The 24,072-nt window shown below is 38.7% G+C and overlaps 1 protein-coding gene across 1 annotated transcript in view; it reads right to left on the bottom strand.

Moving 5' to 3' along the window:
- APOOL (apolipoprotein O like) overlaps positions 1-24,072 on the bottom strand; it is a 142,892-nt gene that overhangs the window by 14,781 nt on the left and 104,039 nt on the right.

Raw genomic sequence — 24,072 nt, 5'->3', positions numbered from 1 at the left:
TTAAGCCCAGCATTCATTAGCTATTCTTCTTGGTGCTCTCCCTACCCCCATCCCCCATCGACAGGCCCCAGTGTGTGTTGTTTCCTGTCATGTGTCCATGTGCTCTCATTGTTCAGCTCCCACTTAGAAGTGAGAACATGCAGCATTTGGTTTTCTCTTCCTGCATTAGTTTGCTGAGGATAACAGCTCCCAGCTCCATCCATGTCCCTGCAAAGGACATGATCTTGTTCCTTTTTATGGCTGCATAGTATTCCATGGGTTATCTCTCTAAAAGATAAAACTTATCATGTCACTGTTACTTTTAAATTATTTTGATGATTCTCAGTCACCTTCAGGATAAATCCAAACATTTTAGCATGGCATACCAAGTCCTTTTAAGATCTAGCTACCGCCTACCTCTTCAACTTTATCTGTTGCTACTCCTTCCTCATACTCTAAGCACTGAAAACCTTACAGACCCCTGGCATCCTTCTCGCATTTTGTTATCTCCAGACTTTCATAAAAGCTTCTTTTACTACCTGGAATACATACCATTCTCATTTAACATGAATAACTTCTATTTCCCACTTAAAACTCAGCTCAGGAAGCTTCTTCCAGGAAGCTTTACTTGATCTTTACTTTGAGATAGATGTTCTTTCTGTTGCTCCTTTGGCACCCTCTGCATATCTCTAGCACAGCACTTACATTGACTTATATCTATATATAGGACTGCCTCTCCAACAATACTGAGACTCTTGAAAACAGAGATTTGTCTGTTCATTTTCTTGTCTCCCTAGTGCCTAGCATTATACCTACCTGGCACATAGAAGGTAATCAAATTTTTTGAATGAATGGTTAAGTAAATGAGAGCTTCACCCCTACCTTCAATTTAATCTGCAAGGTTGTACATTCTCCTCCTTTCATACCTTCCCTTTCTCATGAGTCAGACATTTCTCATTTTAGGTTTAATGTCTCTTTTTAAATACTTCCATCTTGAAGCTTTCCATTAACAATAAACATAATAGTATACACACACACAAACACACACACTATACACACACACACACACACATATATATATATACATACACACATACATATATATTTGTAGATGCTTTATGTTATTATTGAAACACTCATTAATTAGGAGTTCACATATGCTTTTGAAGCTTTAATTCTGAGCAGGGAAGAAATGTTCTTCTTCCTGGTGCAAAATTCATTTATTTCCTTCAAGAGCACTCTAAAATGTGTATTTCTTTCAGTTTCTTTTTGAACAATGAAAAGAAAGAAATTTAATCTTTTCTATGTAAAACAATGTGAATATAGCATTTTCTGTATCATAATTGATAATTGTATAAAACAGGAGACATTAAAATAATTTAATCATGCAAAAGATTTATGTAAATTCTAAGTGGCAACATAAGGCAACAATATAAAATAATTCACTTCAGAGGACTGGTCCAAGATGGCCAAATAGGAATAGCTCTGGTCTGCAGTTCCCAGCATGATTGACACAGAAGACGGGTGATTTCTGCATTTCCAAATGAGGTACCTGGTTCATCTCACTGGGACTGGTCGGACAGTGGGTGCAGCCCACAGAGGGCAAGACGAAGCAGGGTGGGGCATCACCTCAGCTGGGAGGTGCAAGGGGTCAAGGGATTTCCCTTTCCTAGCCAAGGGAAGCTGTGACAGACTGTACTGGGAAAATCAGGACACTGCCACCTAAACACTGCACTTTTCCAATGGTCTTAGCAAATGGCACACCAGGAGATTATATCCTGCGCTTGGCTCAGCGGGTCCCACACCCATGGAGCCTTGCTCACTGCTAGTCTGAGATCGTACTGTGAGGCAGCAAGCCTGGCTGGGGGAGGGGTGTCCACCATTGCTGAGGCTTGAGTAGGTATACAAAGCCGCCAGGAAGCTTGAACTGGGTGGAGCCCACCGCAGCTCAAGGAGGCCCACCTGCCTCTGTAGGCCCCACCTCTGGGGGCACAGCATAGCTGAACAAAAGGCAGCAGAAACTTCTGCCAACTTAAATGTCCTGTCTGACAGCTCTGAAGAGAGTAGTCGTTCTCCCACCATGGTGTTTTAGCTCTGAGAATGGACAGACTGCCTCCTCAAGTGGGTCCCTGACCCTCATGTAGCCTAACTTGGAGACAACTCCCTGTAGGGGCCAACTGGCACCTCATACAGCCGGGTGCCCCTCTGAGATGAAGCTCCCAGAGGAAGGATCAGGCAGCAATATTTGCTGTTCTGCAATATTTGCTGTTCTGCAACCTCTGCTGGTGATACCCAGGCAAACAGGGTCTGGAGTGGACCTCCAGCAAACTCCAGCAGACCTGCAGCTGAGGGACCTGACTGTTAGAAGGAAAACTAACAAACAGAAGGGAATAGCATCAACATCAACAAAAAGGACATCCACACCAAAACTCCATCTGTAGGTCACCATCATCAAAGCCGAAACATAGATAAAACCACAAAGATGGGGAGAAACCAGAGCGGAAAAGCTGAAAATTCTAAAAACCAGAGCGCCCCTTCTCCTCCAAAGGATAGCAGCTCCATGCCAGCAACGGAACAAAGCTGGACAGAGAATGACTTTGACAAGTTGACAGAAGTAGACTTCAGAAGGTTAGTAATAACAAACTTCTCTGAGCTAAAGGAGGACGTTCGAATCCATTGCAAGGAAGCTAAAAACCTTGAAAAAAGATTAGATGAATGGCTAACTAGAATAAACAGTGTAGAAAAGACCTTAAATGACCTGATGGAGCTGAAAACCACAGCATGAGAACTACGTGACGCATGCACAAGCTTCAATAGCCGATTCAATCAAGTGGAAGAAAGGGTACCAGTGATTGAAGATCAAATTAATGAAATGAAGCGAGAAGAGAAGTTTAGAAAAAAAAAGAATAAAAAGAAATGAACAAAGCCTCCAAGAAATATGAGAGTATGTGAAAAGACCAAATCTTCATTTGATTGGTGTACCTGAAAGTGATGAGGAGAATGGAACCAAGCTGGGAAACACTCTTCAGGATATTATCCAGGAGAACTTTCCCAACCTAGCAAGGCAGGCCAACATTCAAATTCAGGAAATACAGAGAATGCCACAAAGATACACATCGAGAAGAGCAACCCCAAGACACATAATTGTCAGATACACCAAGGCTGAATTGAAGGAAAAAATGTTAAGGGCAGCCAGAGAGAAAAGTCAGGTTACCCACAAAGGGAAGCCCATCAGACTAACAGAAGATCTCTCGGTAGAAACCTTACAAGCCAGAAGAGAGTGGGGGCCAATATTCAGTAGTCTTAAAGAAAAGAATTTTCAACACAGAATTTCATATCCAGCCAAACTAAGCTTCATAAGTGAAGGAGAAATACAATACTTTACAGACTAGCAAATGCTGAGAGATTTTGTCACCATCAGGCCTGCCCTACAAGAGCTCCTGAAGGAAGCACTAAACATGGAAAGGAACAACCGGTACCAACCACTGCAAAAACATGCCAAATTGTAAAGACCATCGATGCTAGGAAAAAACTGCATCAACTAATGGGCAAAATAACCAGCTAACACCATAATGACAGGATCAAATTCATGCATAACAATATTAACCTTAAATGTAAATGGGCTAAATGCCCCAATTAAAAGACACAAACTGGCAAATTGGATAAAGAGTCAAGACCCATCAGTGTGCTGTATTCAGGAGACCCATCTCACGTGCAGATACACACATGGGCTCAAAATAAAGGGATGGAGGACGATCTACCAAGCAAATGGAAAGAAAAAAAAAAGCAGAGGTTGCAATCCTAGTCTCTGATAAAACAGACTTTAAACCAGCAAAGACCAAAAGAGACAAAGAAGGCCATTACATAATGGTAGGGGGATCAATTCAACAAGAAGAGCTAACTATCCTAAATATATATGCACCCAATACAGGAGCACCCAGATTCATAAAGCAAGTTCTTAGAGACTTACAAAGAGACTTAGACCCCCACACAATAATAATAGGAGACTTTAACATCCCACTGTCAACATTAGACAGATCAACAAGACAAAAAGTTAACAAGGATATCCAAGAATTGAACTCAGCTCTGCACCAAGAAGACCTAATAGACATCTACAGAACTCTCTATCCCAAATCAACAAAATATACATTCTTCTCAGCACCACATCGCACTTATTCCAAAATTGACCACATAGTTGGAAGTAAAGCACTCCTCAGCAAATGTAAAAGAACAGAAATCACAACAAACTGTCTCTCAGACCACAGTGCAATCAAATTAGAACTCAGGATTAAGAAACTCACTCAAAACCGCACAACTACATGGAAACTGAACAACCTGCTCCTAAATGACTACTGGGTACAGAACGAAATAAAGGCAGAAATAAAGATGTTCTATGAAACCAATGAGAACAAAGACACAATGTAGCAGAATCTCTGGGACACATTTAAAGCAGTGTGTAGAGGGAAATTTACAGTACTAAACGCCCCCAAGAGAAAGCAGGAAAGATCTAAAATTGACACCCTAACATTACAATTAAAAGAACTAGAGAAGCAAGAGCAAACACATTCAAAAGCTAGCAGAAGGCAAGAATAACTAAGATCAGAGCAGAACTGAAGGAGATAGAGACACAAAAAAAACCTTCAAAAAATCAATGAATCTAGGAGCTGGTTTTTTGAAAACATCAACAAAATTGATAGACTGCTAGCAAGACTAATAAAGAATATAAGGGAGAAGAATCAAATAGATGCAATAAAAAATGATAAAGGGGATATCACCACTGATCCCACAGAAATACAAACTACCATCAGAGAATACTATAAACACCTCTATGCAAATAAACTTGAAAATCTAGAAGAAATGGATAAATTCCTGGACACATACACTCTCCCAAGACTAAACCAGGAAGAAGCTGAATCTCTGAATAGACCAATAACAGGCTCTGAAATTGAGGCGATAATTAATAGCCTACTAACCAAAAAAAGTCCAGGACCAGATGGATTCACAGCCAAATTCTACCAGATGTACAAAGAGGAGCTGGCACCATTCCTTCTGAAACTATTCCCATCAATAGAAAAAGAGAGAATCCTCCTTAACTCATTTTATGAGGCCAGCATTATCCTGATTCCAAAGCCTGGCAGAGATACAACAAAAAAAGAGAATTTTAGATGAATATCCCTGATGAACATCGATGTGAAAATCCTCAATAAAATACTGGCAAACAGAATCCAGCAGCACATCAAAAAGCTTATCCACCATGATCAAGTTGGCTTCAACCCTAGGATGCACGCCTGGTTCAACATACACAAATCAATAAACATAATCCATCACATAAACAGAACCAAAGACAAAAACCACATGATTATCTCAATAGATGCAGAAAAGACCTTTGACAAAATTCAACAACCCTTCATGCTAAAAACTCTCAATAAACTAGGTACTGATGGAACGTATCTCAAAATAATAAGACTATTTATGACAAACCCACAGCTGATATCATACTGAATGGGCAAAAACTGGAAGCATTCCCTTTGCAAACTGGCACAAGACAGGGATGCCCTCTCTCACCACTCCTATTCAACATAGTGTTGGAAGTTCTGGCCAGGGCAATCAGGCAAGAGAAAGAAATAAAGCGTATTCAATTAGGAAAAGAGGAAGTCAAATTGTCCCTGTTTGCAGATGACATGATTGTATATCTAGAAAACCCCATCATCTCAGCCTAAAATTTCCTTAAGCTGAGAAGCAACTTCAGCAAAGTCTCAGGATACAAAATCACTATGTAAAAATCACAAGCATTCTTAGACACCAATAACAGACAAACAGAGAGCCAAATCATGAGTGAACTCCCATTCACAATTGCTACAAAGAGAATAAAATACCTAGGAATCCAACTTACAAGGGATGCGAAGGACCTCTTCAAGAGAACTACAAACCACTGCTCAACAAAATAAAAGAGGACACAAACAAATGGAAGAACATTCCATACTCATGGATAGGAAGAGTCAGTATCATGAAAATGGCCATTCTGCCCAAGGTAATTTATAGATTTAATGCCATCCCCATCAAGCTACCAATAATTTTCTTCACAGAATTGGAAAAAACTACTTTGAAGTTCATGTGGAACCAAAAAAGAGCCTGCATTGCCAAGACAATCCTAAGCCAAAAGAACAAAGCTGGAGGCATCATGCTACCTGACTTCAAGCTATACTACAAGGCTACAGTAACCAAAACAGCATGGCACTGATACCAAAACAGAGATATAGACCAATGGAACAGAATAGAGCCCTCAGAAATAACACCACACATCTACAACCATCTGATCTTTGACAAACCTGACAAAAATAAGAAATGGGGAAAAGATTCCCTTTTTAATAAATGGTGCTGGGAAAACTGGCTAGCCATATGTAGAAAGCTGAAACTGGATCCCTTCCTTTCACTTTATACAAAAATTAATTCAAGATTGATTAAGGACTTAAATGTTAGACCTAAAACCATAAAAACCCTAGAAGAAAACCTAGGCAATACCATTCAGGGACATAGGCATGGGCAAGGGCTTCATGTCTAAAACCCCAAAAGCAATGGCAACAAAAGCCAAAATAGACAAATGGGATCTAATTAAACTAAAGAGCTTCTGCACAGCAAAAGAAACTAACATCAGAGTGAACAGGCAATCTAAAGAATGGGAGAACATTTTTGCAATCTACCCATCTGACAAAGGGCTAATATCCAGAATCTACAAAGAACTTAAACAAATTTACAAGAAAAAATGAAACAACCCCATCAAAAAGTGGGTAAAGGATATGAACAGACACTTCTCAAAAGAAGACACTTATGCAGCCAACAGACACATGAAAAAATGCTCATCATCACTGGTCATCAGAGAAATGCAAATCAAAACCACAGTGAGATAACATCTCACATGATTTAGAATGGTGATCATTAAAAAGTCAGGAAACAACAGGTGCTGGAGAGGATGTGGAGAAATAGGAAGGCTTTTACACTGTTGGTGGGAGTGTAAATTTGTTCAACCATTGTGGAAGACAGTGTGGCAATTCCTCAAGGATCTAGAACTAGAAATACCATTTGACCCAGCAATCCCATTACTGGGTATGTACCCAAAGGATTATAAATTATGCTACTATAAAGACACATGCACACGTATGTTTATTGTGGCACTATTCACAATAGCAGAGACTTGGAACCAACCCTAATGTCCATCAATGATAGACTGGATTAAGAAAACGTGGCACATATACACCATGGAATACTATGCTGCCATAAAAAAGGGTAAGTTCATGTCCTTTGTAGCGCCATGGATGAAACTGGAAACCATAATTCTGAGCAGACTATCACAAGGACAGAAAACCGAACACCGCATGTTCTCACTCATAGGTGGGAATTGAACAATGAGAACACTTGGACATAGGGCAGGGAACATCACACACTGGGGCCTGTTGTGGGGTGGGGGGATTGGGGAGGGATAGCATTAGGAGAAATACCTAATGTAAATGATGAGTTAATGGGTGCAGCACACCAACATGGCACATGTATACATAAGTAACAAACCTGCATGTTGTGCACATGTAACCTAGAACTTAAAGTATAATAAAAATAATAATAATTCACTTCATGGATTGGTAGTCATTTGGATTGAAAAAGTCCAGTAACAAAGCAGATTTTGTGTTATTTGCCAACAGGATATGGAGCAAGTTAAGAGAATTAGATCACAAAGGGTTAAAATTGTAAGCTGTTTCATTTTACAAATGGAAAGAATGAGGTACAGAGAAGTTAATGCCTTCATCCGGATCACATGGCTTGGAATAGAGACAAAACTAAATCTAAACTAACATTCCTTGGTTCTTGGATCTGATACTATGAATAATAATACAACCTACATTTATATAGTGCTTTAGAGTTTAAAAAGGACTTTCAGATACATTATCTTCTTTGATCCTCAAAGTTATCTTTGAGGTAAGGCAAATATTATCCCTGACTTATAGATGAGAAAACAGGAGTGGGGTGAAGTGAGGTGGTAGAGTGTCAGGCTCAGAGAGATTAAGTAACCTCTTAAAAACATATAACTAGTAAAGTATCGAGTAGGGAATAGGATTCAAGTCTTTTGACTATAAATTGCACACTAGATCACAGTATATTGCATAGGACTCTGAATCAGCAAGTTAGTGACAAGAATTTAACTGTTTATTTTTATTCTTTCCTTTTTGCAAAATAATACATTAAAATTATATGATGACCGACTTCAAGGAAGTTAATAAATTAAAATGTTCCCTGAGTCAGTTTACCAGTGTTTCAAAGTAACTTTGAATTTTGATACGTGAATCATTCTAACTACAGTGAATACATTTCCTATAATGGTATATATCAGCTTACCCAAAATGGGGTGGGAGGGGTGTGGTGGTGGGGGTAAAACTTGTGAAAGGAATAAAGGCCATCATTTGGTGCTTCAACCCCTGGAGGCTGGTTCAAGTCCTGGGCAATTTACTAGGTACCTAATTTGTGCTAAGGGTTCTGAGGGCTACAAAATTTTGATAAGATGTGGTTGCTGCTCCTTGAGAATTTTACACCCTGGTTGGACTGTCCAAATCAATAGGCATAAAAAATTATACAAAAAATACTAAAGTGGTGCAGTTTATAATCCATAGAAAAGAAAATCAGTAGGGCTAGAGTAGCTAGAGATTGTCTCATTATACTGAAAGCAGCAGTAGTGGTAAAATGCACAAACTCTGGTGCTAGATTGTCTAATTTCAATTTGATTTTTACTACTTATTGTGTGGCCTTAGGCAACTTACTTTAACCTCTCCTGTGCCTCAGGTTCCTCACCAATATTATAGGATTATTGGTAGGATTAAATGAATTAATATGTTTGTAATGTTTAGAAAAATTCCAAGTACCCAATGCTTTACATGTGAGTAAAACATAAATAAAATGATTAATAATCTGGATCCACAAGAAGGACTGACAAAAGTAGGAAAGGCTGAAGCTAGGGAGACCAAATGAGAAGCTGTTGCAGTAATCTAGGCTGGGGTGTTGAAGGATAGGGAAGATGTAACAGATAAAAAGCTCAAAGGAAAGATGGGCTCCTTTGGAAGCGGATTGGAGATACAGAAGGGGAGGGAGAGCCTGAAATGTATTGTGGTCTGCATTTATCCTCAGATTAACTCTTGTGAGGGTAGGTCAATTCTGGGATCTTCAAGATCATTTAGGGTTCCCTGGGCCTGTAATGAAAAAGACCTGAAATCCTTTTTGGCCCTAAAGAGATCTTCTGGATCAAGGGTAACACAGGATTACAATGAGTAAAGCATAATTTGAATTCCCTGGCATCCATCACTGGCCAGGGAATTCTTTACCCTGAAATTGACTAAGTACTCTTAGAAGACAGATCATAATTCATAAAAAATTAAATGTGGAAATTTAAGACACTGCTTGCAATGGATCACATATTTGGTAAGGATTTTAATTGAATGATTCAATAATGGATTAGCTATACATATATATATTTAAAATTTTTTTTCATCTGATATCTAACAGTGAATGGTATGGTGCTGTAGATGTTTGTTTAAGCAAATTCCTATGGGCTCATCATAGATTGACTTGAGATATGTTCTCATGTGTTCAGAGTTTATAAGTTGTATCTACCATTTACACCATTTACATAAGGCAATGGACAATTCTATCACTCTTCTCTGTCTCTTACACACACACACACACACACACACACACACACACTTTCCTATGTGTTTTTACCTTCAAGTGGAAGAAAAAAAGGGACATACTTAAGATTAAAGCAATACAGTGTACTTTTTGCTTTTGATTGCACATATTGCCTGGCCCAGTACTACTCAGTGTAATTGTCACTTCCCAAGGAAGGTACCCACATTTCCACGTTAAAACTAAAACAAAAATAAATTAGATATCTTTGTTATACTCTCTCATACCATCCTGTGATTCTTCTTCATGGTACTTATTGTACTTTTTCACTAAATAGATAGGTATATATAATTTAATGTCTGTGTACCATGTATCTCCAATGCATAAAATGATGTCTGGCATGAGCTGGATGGTCCCTGGATAGCCTTGGCCAACCCAGTCTATTCTTTTTCTTGCCTATAGTTCTCAAAATAACTATAAAGTACCCTGGGTATGCAATATCCTAAGATAAGGAAGAACTGCCTGAAACAGCCTGGGTCTTATTCCTGTCTCTCCTTGAGTGAGAGAGAAACTGCCTGGGACAGTCTGGGCTTTGGTTCCTTTCACCTCTGGAAGCAGAATGTCCTTAAAAACTTTTCTCAATGACTCATATTACTCCTGAGGTGTAAAACCCAGAGTAGACATCCTTTAGGGGTCCCTTAGCTGTGGTACAAATGGGGCACGTGCAGTCAAGACTCTATCCACCCTGGGTAGATTTATTGAGCCTTGGGGCACCAGCTCACAATGGATCCAAAGGCTTCTCCTGTCCCTTGCTTACTATCTATAAGTAATAAATCTGCTTCACATAACTTGTTTTATGTGTGTTCTCTCATTGAACTCAGGCAATAAATAAAGCTGCAGCCCAAAATGCAGTGAGCAGAAAGATTTGGACTCCTATTCCTGATGGTTGGCATAGTGATGATCTTTGCTACCCTCCACACAGTGGGAGTCTTCTCTTAGGGTTACTTATTAGTGAACCTGCTTCACAACACATAGGTGCTAAGTACATATTTGTTTAATGAACAAAATGGAGAGGAAAGCTAGCATTTATTGATCACCTAGCCCTATGCTAAACACTTTATATGTAAACTCACATTTATTCTTCACAATAGTTCTGTGAGGAAGGTATTATTACCATCATTTTAAAGATGAGGAAACTGAAGTTCAGAAAGATTAAGTAACATTTCTAATGTCACAGAATTATTAAATGGCAATGCCAGAATTCAAACTGAGGACTGTTTGACTTCAAAGCTAATGCTCTTCACTCTACTCCATAGTTTCAATATCTGCTTAATGTAACTTCTCCATTTAATCCATAATGTAAAAGATATGCCTGGGGGTAATATTAAAAAGTGACAAAACAAAGGAATGAAGCAAATATTCAAAGCTAAATAGCTCCACATCAATTTCTAATATCTAATTATCACAAAGAAAGTTGGATTGTAAACAATTATCCAAATGCATTTTGTAGGCTAGCATATTTATAAATCATGGAGTCAATAACACAGTCCTTGACTTTTTAAAACAATTATTTTATTTTTCATAATTAAAAAATTTTAATGTAATATATACTTCTAACTTAAAAAATACAGAAGTATATAAAGTAAAACCCCAAATCATTTACCCTCCCACCATCCTACTCTTCAGTGGTAACCAGAGTTAACAGTTTGCTGTGTTGTGTCCATGCTTTTATTGTTTCTGAAAAATCATCAGCTGTTTTTATTAAAAGACTGATATGAAATCATAGTTGACAATTACTATGACAGGGAAACCAGGAGTAGGTAAATGTTTTCATTTAGTGTTTGTGTTCTTAGAGGATGTTTCTTTGTGATCATTGATATTCAGGGTTCAAAGGGTCATGCAGAGTTCATGTGGTCCTTCCAACTTTAGAAGACTCTTTCTTAAAGAGTTTCTGCACAGCAAAAGAAACTATCAACAGAGTAAACAGACAACCTACAGAATGGGAGAAAATATTTGCAAACTATGCATCCAGCAAAGGTCTAACATCCAGAATCCATAAGGAACTTAAACAAATTAACAACTAAAAAACAAACAACACCCCCATTAAAAAGTGGGCAAAGGACGTGAACAGACACTTTTCAAAAGAAGACATACATATGGGCAACAAGCATATGAAAACATGCTTGATATCACTGATCATTAGAAAAATACAAATCAAAACCACAATGAGATACCATCTCACACCAGTCAGAATGGCTATAATTAAAAAGTCAAAAAATAACAGATACTGGTGAGGTTGTGGGGGAAAGGAAACACACACTCCTGATGGGAGTGTAAGTTAGCTTAGCCACTGTAGAAAGCAGTTTTGAGATTTCTCAAAGATTTTAAAACAGAATTTCTGTTTGATCCAGCAATCCCATTATTGGGTATATACCCAAAATAATATAAATTATTCTACCATAAAGACATGTGCACACATACGTTCATTGTAGCACTATTCACAATAGCAAAGGCATGGAATCAACCAAAATGCCCATCAATGGTGGACTGGATAAAGAAAATGTGATATATACGCATCACGGAATTCTATGCAGTCATAAAAAACAATGGAATCATGCCCTCTACAGCAACATTGATGTAGCTGGAGGCCATTATCCTAAGCAAATTAATGCAGGAACAGAAAACCAAATACCTCATGATCTCACTTATCAGTGGGGGCTAAACATTGAATACACACAAGCACAAACAAGAAAACAATAGACACTGGGGCCTACCTGAGGGCAAAGTGTGGGGAGTGGGTGAGGATTAAAAAACTACCTATCAAGTACTACGCTTATCATCTGGGTGACAAAATAGTTTGTACACCCAACTCCTGCAACATACAGCTTACCCATGTAACAAACCTGCACAGGTACCCCCACAAACCTAAAATAAAAGTTGTAAGGAAAAAGAAAACTTTATTTCTTCTTCTTTTCTTTTTTTTTGTATATTTATTTATTTGTTCCAATGAGAATCGAGTGCTTACAATATGCCAGGCTCTGGGAATACAGTGGTGAGCAACCATAGGTGATGATTCAAAAGGTCTCAGGTCAATTTAAGCAGGACCCCATTTGTCTTTCACGCCTTGCTATGACAGACAATTCTAAATATTTTTTGTAATAGAAAGGCTCATAGATGAAAAGGAATGTCTTCAAGTATACGTTGCTAAATCACTAGCATCTAATGAGTACTTATTAACTAAGCACAATATTTATTGTAAAAACCTTTTCGATAATGTTTCAAGATATTACATAAGATAGTTTATGGCTATGATTTTTCAATTTCCAAAGTTTAAATGAAGCAGGATTCTCTCATCAACCACCATTAACATAAACTCAATTTCTGGAAATGCAGTTCCTCTAACTTTGTTTCCTGCTATGTTGGATGTTTCCCAATAATCCCAAAGTAAACCAATTTCTCAATTTCAGCAAACTTATTAGCTCTTTTTGGTCCCTTTCATCCCAAAATTATGTTCCTCTGAACAGTTTTTAAATTTACCTCTCAATTTTTCCACAAATATCACTTCTTCATTGGAAGTACAGAAAGACTGGTATTTTTCCTCTTTTGGAGCTGGGATTTCCTTCTAAACTGGGGACATTCCAGAAAGACAGTAAGTAAATAGTCAAAGGTTAGTAAGATTTGTGGTACAAATAAAGGGAATATAAAAATTTCTCTGGGGTCACAGCTGTAGTATCTGCCCCATTTCACCTCAACCATGCCCTGGAGAGACAAGCTTTCTCAAAGTACTAGCACAGGAACAGGGATATTTGAAGAGACTAAAACAACAAGATTATAGTAATATTTAGTTGGGTTACTAGGCAGTTTAAAAGGAGGACTATTTGAAGGAGAAAAAGCAGGATTTAAAGTTCTTCATAATTAAGACTCAAAGTGAGAACAAGTTACTTCATAAATATATGCTGAATTATCCTATTCTAGTACTTGAACATTTTTTTATTTTAGCCTTTTACTCACTTAATTTAAGAAAACACTAAACTTCATTTTATTCTTGGTTATTAAAATAAAAATACCTAGATATTTTAAGTATCATTAATTGTTACTAATGGTATCCAAAATCCCTTTTAAGGATAGCTTTTCTCCACCAATTTCCTCTGATTCTCCTTAAAATATTTGAGGAGCTAAAGTAAAACCAGATTTTTTTAACATAAAAAGTAGGCTCTAAGTTGGCATTCCCTGACTTATATATCAAATGCAAGGTATTTAAGCGTCTTAAATAGGGCCTTTTTCTAGGCATTGTCAACTGATATTTTTACAAAAAGTCTCCAGAGTTTCCAAGAAATATTTAAAAAGATATTTATTTTAAAATGTATTATACAAATATGTTTCCTGGAACATTGTTTAATGCCACAAAATGGGAAACAATTAAAATGCACATCAAATATGAGATTGGTTAAATAAATGAAAACATATACTTAAGCAGTGAAGTGACAGCATTTGATTGAGAGCAGTGGGCTCTGGAGTCACACTAGCTCTGGATCTGGAATCTGGCTCAATCATTTTGAAGCTTTGTAATCATGGGCACACGATGTCTACTTTTTCTCCAATAATTTAAAGTTGCTTACCACACACCAGTCTTGTATTTGCGGTAGTGCATTTGGGGGCATGAAAGTGAAGGGATGAGGATCACACGTGAGCAGAGGTGCTGAAAGAGGACAACAGTGACAGGAGCTGAACCCAGGGACTGTAGCTTTTCTAAGCCTCAGTTTACTTACCTGTGAAATTGGGGTCCTTATGGCCTAATTCATTGTGATGAATAAATGGGATTATGTATAAAAAGTATTTGCCACACTACCTGGCACTTGATTAATGTTTGGCATTGCCTCAAACAGCTTGGCACATAGTTAATGTTTAATAAGTATTTGTTGAATGATAATAATTTTTTGAAATATATGTAATGCTATGGATCTGTGGAAGACTAATGATATATATATGTGTGTATATTTGTTTGCTTATAAAAATTTATTTAATTAACTTTAGTTGACAAAACTTGTATATATTTATCGTGTACAACATGCTGTGTTGAAGTATGTATCCATTGTGAAATGGCTAAATCAAGCTAATTAACATACGTATTACCTCAGATACTTATCATTTTTGTGATAAGAACACTTAAAATCTACTCCCAGTGATTTTCAAGAGTACAGTATATTTTTCAGTGAAAAAAAGCAACTATGACTTCAATTTTATTTAAAAATTCATTCTATGTATTTAAAAAGAAAAGAGTAGAAGGATAGTCACTGAAATGTAAATAGTGGTTGTCTCCAGATAGGATTCTAAGCAATTTTTCATTTCTATTTTGTGTGTTTTGTAAGTGACCTAAATGTCTTCCAGTCTTCTGGAGTCACTTATTTTTGTAATAACAAAATGTCTTGAGTTTCCATCCCAGGTAACAGGATTTATTCTCTTTACTCAGCCTTCCTTCTCAAGGGTTACCTTCTTCTTATAAACCTGTTCATGACTCAGTCCAGGCTACAGTCCCTGGGTTCAGCTCCTGTGGCTGTTGTCCTCTTTCAGCACCTCTGCTCACATGCGCTCCTCATCCCTTCACTTTCATGCCTCCCAAATGCACTACCGCAAATACAAGATTGGTGTGTGGTAAGCAACTTTAACTAAAGTATTGGGGAAAAGGTAGACATATTTCCATATAGCACCAAATAGGAAAACATTTAAAACTGAATATTGACATCTTAAAGATAACCTTTTACTGGCTGCTTTGTGCCCTAGGCCTCAGCCTACTACCCGTTTTGCCAGGTTCTGCTCCTCATGCCAAGAGCTCTGACCTTACATTTAACCCCTCTTCTCAGCCTCTTTCTCTAGACTGCACTCTGGAAAAAAAAAAAAAAAAAAAAAAAAGCTAAGTTCTTTTTTTATTTGCAAAGCAGTTTCATTATCAGCCCCTATCCCAGACTAGCCCCCAGATCCATCTTGCCTTTCACAAAAGGTTACTTACTGCTGGATAACTTTTATAAACAAAAAAATTCTTTTGTCCCTGATCTCCACCCTTAGCTAAGCAAAGAGACAGCAAAAACAAAGAGAGAGATTTTCCCTTAATTGGAAATTCGCTGATGATATCTGGAAAAGAAGAAAATTCAAATTCTTGAGTGTGCTTTTTTTCAATTACAACAAACTCTAGAGGTAATTTTCTGTCTACCTGTCATAGACATTTTCTACAATGAACATGCATTCTTTAATAAAATATAATACAGTAAATATTACTTTAAAAAGTAAGTGTTTCTTATGCATGAATGTCTCCAAAGCACTTCAAGTTCTTATTTCAGAACCTATCCCATTTGTCAGCTCTGTTCCAGTCTGGCTCCTTGCTTTAAGGTCTCCTTCCCCTAACCTTTCCTTTTCTCTCCCTTTCTCTCTCTCTTCCTTTCTGTTTGAATCTTACAGGGGTACCAAAAAAGCCTATGAACTTAAAAGGGAGAGAAAAAACAATATTGGCTCTGAGGTAAGGAGATTCTCACAAATTTAAACTCTGCTTGCTGTAGATGAAGATTATACAAATGCCTTTCTTAATCACAAGTATTTATTTAGATGAAACCAAGCTGGAGTTGTTACCAGTAGCAAATCCATGTGGGTCTGCAACAACCTCAGTTCTTGCCTCCTCAGAAGAAATAATTCGACTGAGGAAAATAAGGCAGAAGGAGAGACTGAGGCAAGTTTTAGAACAGGAGGGAAAGTTTATTATAAAGCTTTAACGTGAGAATGAAAGAAAGTAAAGTACACCTGGAAGATGGCCAAGTGGGCAACTTGAAAGATCAAGCACATGGTTTGACCTTTGACTTAGGGTTTTATATGTTGGCATACTTCTGGGGCCTTGTGTCGCTTATCCCCTGATTCTTCCCTTGGGCTGGGCTGCCCGCATGTGCAGTGGCCTACTAGCGGTTGGGAAGGGAGCACATGCGGTATGTTTACTAGAGTTATACGCATGCTCACTTGAGGCATTCTTCCCTTACCAACCAAATGTTCCTGGAAGGTCATATGCCAGTTAGACTCTACTATTTTGCCTCTTAGTGCACATGCTTGGGCCCACATGCCCAACTCCTGCGATCTTATTGGGAAGCTGCTGATTGTCAGTTTTGGGTTTTTCTATCTATTGGGAGACTGCCTTTCCCTGGTGCTGGCTGTGACCAATTATCGTTTTCGAGACTACCTACTATTGGAGTAGGTAGGTAGACAGACATGAGCAGGGCAGTAGAGACCCCCCAGCCCACTAGGAATGTCCGGCGACCATCAGGTGATGGTCAGTTGGTTGTTAACTGTTTCTCTGAAATACTGTCTCTCCTGTCTCTCAGAAGTTGGGTGAGCGGGCTCAAGCATACACATTATGAGGCAAAATGGTGGAGTCTAACTGGTATATGACCTTCTAGTAACATTTGGCTGGTAAGGGAAGAAATGCCTCAAGTGAGCATGCATAGGACTCCACTGCACATGCAGCCCCTCCCGAGTGCTAACAGGCCACTGCACATGCAGAGAGCCCACCCTAAGGGAAGAGTCATGGGAGAAGGGTCATAAGACCCCGGAAGTATGCCAACATATAAAACTCCAAGTCAAAAGTCAAACTCTGTACTTGATCTCTCAAGTTGCCTGCTTGGCCCTCTTCCAAGTGTACGTTAATTCCTTTTGTTCCTGCGCTAAAGCTTTTTAATAAACTTTCATTGCTGCTCTAAAATTTGCCTCAGTCTCTCCTTCTGCCTTATGCCTCTCAATCAAATTCTTTGTTCTGCAGACCCACATGGATTCACCACCAGTAGCATATGTTGATGCCATGTGACTGGGATATAATCTGCTGCTAACATACTTTGGTGCCATGTGACTTAGATACATTTCCCAGTGGTAAGACACCTCTCCACTTCACTTTATAGAGGCATGTAACCTCTATACTTTTCGTTCTTTGGCTAGAGGTGTTCAACCCCCATATGCAGTTTTCTTCTCCCTATTCACTCTCCTGCTTACTAACCAACCCCTAGAATGATTCCTCTCAGCCACAAATGGCTCTGCTCTCCGTGGCTGATCTCTCAGCTCACCCTGATGGGTGGCTTTCAGGGGTGGTGGGAAGGATCCTGGGGTCCACACTGATTAGAACTGAAACATTAATGGCCCTCCTGGACAGGACGCTCATGAGAGTGGCAGAGCGAAAGCCTAAAACTGTGCAATGTCTGAGGTTTCTTCAGCTTGTTCAACTAAAATTGGCTCTTTCCAAAGAACTCACACTGCCTATTTTCCTGTTCTCTCTGTGTGTGTTTTGAAATGGCCTTATGCACCTGCCAGAATGTACACCTTGGGGGCAAGTCTGCCTTTTCTCTAGTTAGACTTCACATGCCATGTGACTTCTTAAACACACATTCCCTGTTATTTTTGCACCCAGAGCTCTTGCCACATTTTCTTGGCAGCAAAAACATGGGCTCCTCTGTGGATATCCCCTGAGATTTATACCTGTTTTTAACCTACCAGCTCAGATGACCTCCAACCCTTCTCCTGTCTTCTGGCACATTGCCAGGACAGACACTAATTGGAACCCCAGCTGTCCCAGCTCTTTATGACTTACCATATACTTTTCATTCCTGTTATGCCACAGGGCCAACTATTCCAGTGGCTTTTGAAGCACTTTGTCTACCTGCATAGGGCCTCACTCTGTTGCCCTTTGAGGAACTCACCTATTTGCTTTTTTTTGAGTTAGCTCCCCTTTGGGAGGAGGAGAAATCCTTCCTTTGCCATTTGCAAGTTCTTACCTCAAGCCCCAAGTACTGCAAATTTCCCTCCATTATGTCAAGAGGGCAAATAAACTTTACCCTCTGGAATCCAAAGGCTGCTGTTTTTTCAAGCATTTGAAGGCTTTCCATGAATATTCCTCTCACTTCCTTCCACTTCCTCCTGTAGCCTCCATTTCTCTAATCACTTCCAAGCCCTTCTCAATATGCATCAAGACCTTCAAGTTCATATTCAAAGGGAGGGAAGTCCAGCCCCCTTGTGGCAGTTATTTAAAAAATAGGCTACTCATCTCCTTAAAGATCATAAGATATGGGAATCAGACAGGTAATTCTGCTCTTTGACAGAAAATTGTAAAGGGTTATAAAAGTTTTATAAGAATCCTACCTTATGGTCAAACTGATTAAGATTGTATAGATTTGTCTATAAGATTTTATTAAGAACTGGGTTTGACATCAATAGTATACTAATGCAAAGGTAAAATCTGGCTTTCTTTAGACGTATTTCTATAAATGTGTTATTGGTATGTGTTTCAAAGTTATGCAAACCTCCTGTAATTCTGATATAACTTAGTATATGTTATGTTAAATTATTGTGTCCCACAGAGGTAACACATTTCCTTTTCAATTTTGTCTTTGACTCTCGCTGCCCTAAGACTTTTTGTTATCCACAGACAATTGTTGTCTTGTTTTAATCCTCTTAAAAATGTGGTTTTATAATCAGCTATAGAACTTTAACAGTTGCTCTCAAAAGCAGGTTTCTGATAACTTTGGAGATTGTGACATTAGAATAGAGGAAAACACTTTCAGAACTCTCATGGAGAGCTAAAATGTTCATGAATATCAAGCAGAGCAGGACTGCATGCAGTGAACAAATAGAGGACTGAAATAATCCTTCAATGACTTTTTGCTTAAAATGTTGCTAATCCTTTTTTTCAGAGTCAAGAAAACATTTCTTTTGAGCTATTTAGAACTTTTAACAATTGAGTACAGTATACTCTTATAAATAAAATTTGGAGCATATTAGTTCCTCTCTACCTGGTTTCTCAGTAATTTGGAAACTATTTGTGAATATTCTTAACTTATAACAATTCAGTTATTTTTATAAGTGCAATAAAAATCAGTTTCCTTTTGTAATAGGACACAATTAGAGCCACTAGTTATTTTACCAAATCTTTGACTGGAACAGCATGCTTTCTTTTAAGGAATCAAATGTAACTTAGAGAGCCAATAAAAGTCTCTTGTGAAAACTGGCCTCATACCTTTTATACACAGTCCCTGTACATGGTTACTAACCTGTGGTAAGTAAAGAATGTCACTTTCTGACAGGCCCAGGGATCCCAAGTTATCTTGGGATCTCAAGAGGAGAGGAATTTACCCAATTCATATGGTATTTGATAGCACCCACCTATGGCTGGGCTTAAGGTTTTAAAAAGTCTTACCTGAGATTTCTTATGGAACAAAGTTCCATCAAAGCCAATTTTAAAAGGAGCTTATATGGCAAATAATTATTCTTGCTGTGCTTTATGCAAATGATCAAGCCAAGTATAATAAAACTAAAGCTTATTTTGCAAAACAAATCAGTCTTATCATGATTTGTTTTTAATACAAATGAGGACTGGAGACAGAAAAATTATGTTTAAAAAAATATAGTATACATGTTATTAGGCTCTAGACTCATCAGTTGTTTTTGAGTTTTTGTCTGCAATGTAGACTAACCCTGCTTTTTCCTCTGAACCAACTAGTGATCTCTGCCTGCAGCTCAGAGGAAACAAAAGGGATGGATAATGCAAAAATGTGGATCAACACTCTAATTCCGGGCACATATTGAAATCAGCTAACAACCCCATGCATCTAACTCTTAGCAGGCATTACTGCAGCATGTCAGTAGCCTCAGGATTTTCTGGAGCTATCTGCAGCCTATTATTTTGGTTTGACATTCTTCTAAAAAATAACCTGATTTGTCTCCTCTTGCCTTCAGGCCATCACGCTCCAAATGATCCTCAGTGAGGGATATCATCCTCTCAATATTCAAGAGTCACCCTTTTACCGAGAAACCCTAGACTACCCATCAGTGGGACACAACAGAGGCATAATTCTGCCCCTGACTCCCTTGGACCTAGCTAAATACCACTTTCACTAACCCATGGAGCCACCCTGCCCTGACAGGTAGCAAGAGTCCAAGACCCACAGAACCACCATCACCAGCCCTGCACTGTCAGAAGGAAAAAGGAAGCAGTTACAGAAGACTTACTTTCATTCATTTTCCCCAAAGAATTAGGGTCTTGAACTCTTGATGGGGGAAATGTTACAGTAGTTAGTCAGGCAGACATGAGCAGGGCAGGAGAGCCCCCCTGACCAGGAATGTCAGGCGACCATCAGGTGATGGTCAGGCAGTTGTTAACTGTTTTGCTAACATAATAATTGGTCACAGCTGGCACCAGGAAAGGCAGTCTCCCTTAGATATAAAAACCTGAAACTGGTGGTCAGCATCTTCCCAATAAGATCTCAGGAGTTGGGTGAGTGGACTCAAGCATGCGCATTAAAAGGCAAAATGGCAGAGTCTAACAGGTATGTGACCCTCTAGGATTATTCGTCTGGTAAGGGAAGAATGCCTCAAGTGAGCATGCATACAACTCCAGTAAACACACTGCACATGCAGCCCCTCCCAAGCGGTAGCAGGCCACTGTGCATGTAGACAGCCCTGCCCAAGGGAAGAATTGGTGGAAAAGGAACATAAGACCCCGGAAGTAAGCCAACATATATAGCCCTAAGTCAAAGGTCAAACCGTGCGCTTCATCCCGCAAGTCACCTGCTTGGCGCTCTTCCAAGTGTACTTTACTTCCTTTTCTTCCTGCTCTAAAGCTGTTTTTTTGAGACAGAGTCTCACTCTGTTACCCAGGCTGGAGTGCAATGGCACGATCTCAGCTCACTGCAACCTCCACCTCCCAGGTTTAAGCGATTCTCTTGCCTCAGCCTCCTGAGTAGCTGGGATTACACGCACTCACCACTATGCCTGGCTAATTTTTTGTATTTTTAATACAGACAGGGTTTCACCATGTTGGCCAAGCTGTTCTCAAACTCCTGACCTCAACTGATCCACCCACTTCGGCCTCCCAAAGTGCTGGGATTACAGGCCTGAGCCACCGCACCTGGCCTCTAAAACTTTTTAATAAACTTTCACTACTGCTCTAAAACTTGCCTTGGTCTCTTCTTCCACCTTATCCCCCTCAGTCTAATTCTTTCTTCTGGGGCAGCAAGAATTGAGGTTGCTACAGACCCTTACAAATTTGCTGCAGGTAATATACTTTGTTGTCTCATGATTTGGATACATTCTGCTACTAAAAGTGTCTGGATTTTACTTAGCACCTACAGAAAAGGGGATTGTATGTATTATAGATCTCTGACGGGTGGCTTCATATGTTACATTAATTCAAAACATTTTGGTAGAGTGGACAATGCATGTACATTTTGAAGTTTTAGAAAAAGAATTTTGGAAGTCTTGGCCTACAAAACTCACTACCTAAACTAGATCTTTAATAAAATAGTATGTTGAAACTAAAATTAGGCTTTTAGAAATTTTCTGTTAATATCTGGAATAAAAGAAAACTTCAAATTCAAATAAACAAGCTTACAATATTTCTTAGATTTTTGGTTCCTAAACTGGATAACACTGCCGCCTTGTGGCAAAGATTGACCACTGAAGCTTTTTTAAAAACAGTCTATTAAAAACTGTTTTCCCTGATGGTGTACCAATTAAAGTGGATTTTTGAATGTTTGATGGAGCCAGTCTTATTCTGAGTTTCCAAGATGGGACAAATTATTCTAATAAGTAACTTTAAGCAAAAATGTATTTTGTGTATGTTCCCTTAAAAACAAAAATACATTATGTTCAAACCCAATATTATTTAAAAATAACAAAAACAAATATCTAAATAGTCTTCAATTCATGTAAAGAAAATGCAAAATAAACTCATTAACCAATTCTAGATTATGAAACTGCATTTTTCTAACTTTACTTATTAAAGACATCAACCAGAAACCTATTACTTGCCTCTTCCTCTAAGAAAGCAAAAGACAAACTTCATCCATTCTCACAACAAATTATGCAAATTGCTTGATTTTGTAAAGTAAACAGCAAAATTATCTCATCTCTTTGCCTGCATTTCAGAAGAAAACAAAATAACTGGGTTTTCCTTGTTTTGTCTGGATTTTTAGCTGTGTGACCTATGTCAAGTTACTTAACCTCTCTCAATCTGTTTCTTTACTTGAAAAATGGGGATAAGACTATCTCCTACCTCATTGGATTGTTATGAGGATTGGGTTAATACAAGTGTTACTTAGAACCATGCCTGACGCTACAGAAATAATTCACTAAATATTAGCTCTTGTTTTTACTATAAGGTAGATGGAAAGCAGCAACACACATACATCTAATTTGTATTAGGCTTGACATAGTTCTGCGATGTGACTTGATTTGCTTGTCATGCTAAGATGGGCTCTCTAGGTACAATTTATAGCTAGCATAGGCCTAATAGTGATTGGGCTCTCCAATTTAAATTGAAAGCTTCTATCTATGGGATGGGCCTTGGATACCCATCCCCATTCCTCTGTTTACTACACTTGGGGAACTGAGTTAACTTAACTTCCAGTTTATTGATAAAATGGGGAACAACAGTACATGCATCACGGGGTTATTTTGATGATTAAGTGAGATAATACATATGTAAAGCCCTTATCACAGCGTGAGACTTAGAACAGCCTCAACCAAAGTTCTCTGGTATATTTAAAAAATAAACAATATTCCATCTGAAACAATATTAGAACCAGTTATATAATATACATTGTTGAGGAAGTAAGCCAGCAGTTAAAATGATGGGAGAATGAATCCTGCAGAGGGGAGAGGTAAAAGGACAAAATGCCTGACCTCACAGATATGAGGATGGAGAACGAGTGGAATGTGTTTAAGAGGCAGGACGGAGTAATAATAAAAAGCCTCGAAAGATAGATCTGGGTCTGAATTCAGGCTCTCCACCAACTTTTACGAAGCCTTGGGGAGGTAACCAAATCTTTTGAGTCAGTTTCCTCAGAATTGGGGATAATAGTGTTGATGTGGATTGAATAAGAAAATGAAATGTACATTCCACTGAGCCTAGGCCATAAAGGAACTCAGTAAATGTTAGCTGTAGCTATTATTATTAATATTATTTTTGAGACGGAGTTTCACTCTTGTTGCCCAGGCTGGAGTGCAATAGTGCGATCTCAGCTCACTGCAACCTCCACCTCCTGGGTTCAAGCGATTCTCCTGCCTCAGCCTCCCGAGTAGCTGGGATTACAGGTGCCCGCCACCATGGCCAGCTAATTTTTTGTATTTTTAGTAGACATGAGGTTTCATTATATTGGCCAGGCTGGTCTGTAACTCCTGACCCCAGGCCATCCACCCGCCATGGCTTTCCAAAGTGCTGGGATTACAGGTGTGAGTCACCACGTCCAGCCCAGCTATTATTATTTTTAAAGACGTAGTATCTGCATTCGAGACTTGAGCACTTCATCGGGACAACTAGTTTCCAGTGTAAGTGAAAAATGAGGAAGGAAATAGGAATTGAATTATTTGAGGAATGGGATGTAGGGAAAGGGAGGGGAGTTGGGGCAAGTTTAT

The sequence above is a fragment of the Pongo abelii genome, chromosome X (genome assembly GCF_028885655.2).
Source record: "Pongo abelii isolate AG06213 chromosome X, NHGRI_mPonAbe1-v2.0_pri, whole genome shotgun sequence".
Lineage (NCBI taxonomy): Eukaryota > Metazoa > Chordata > Mammalia > Primates > Hominidae > Pongo > Pongo abelii.
This window is presented reverse-complemented; position numbering and strand designations above follow the sequence as displayed.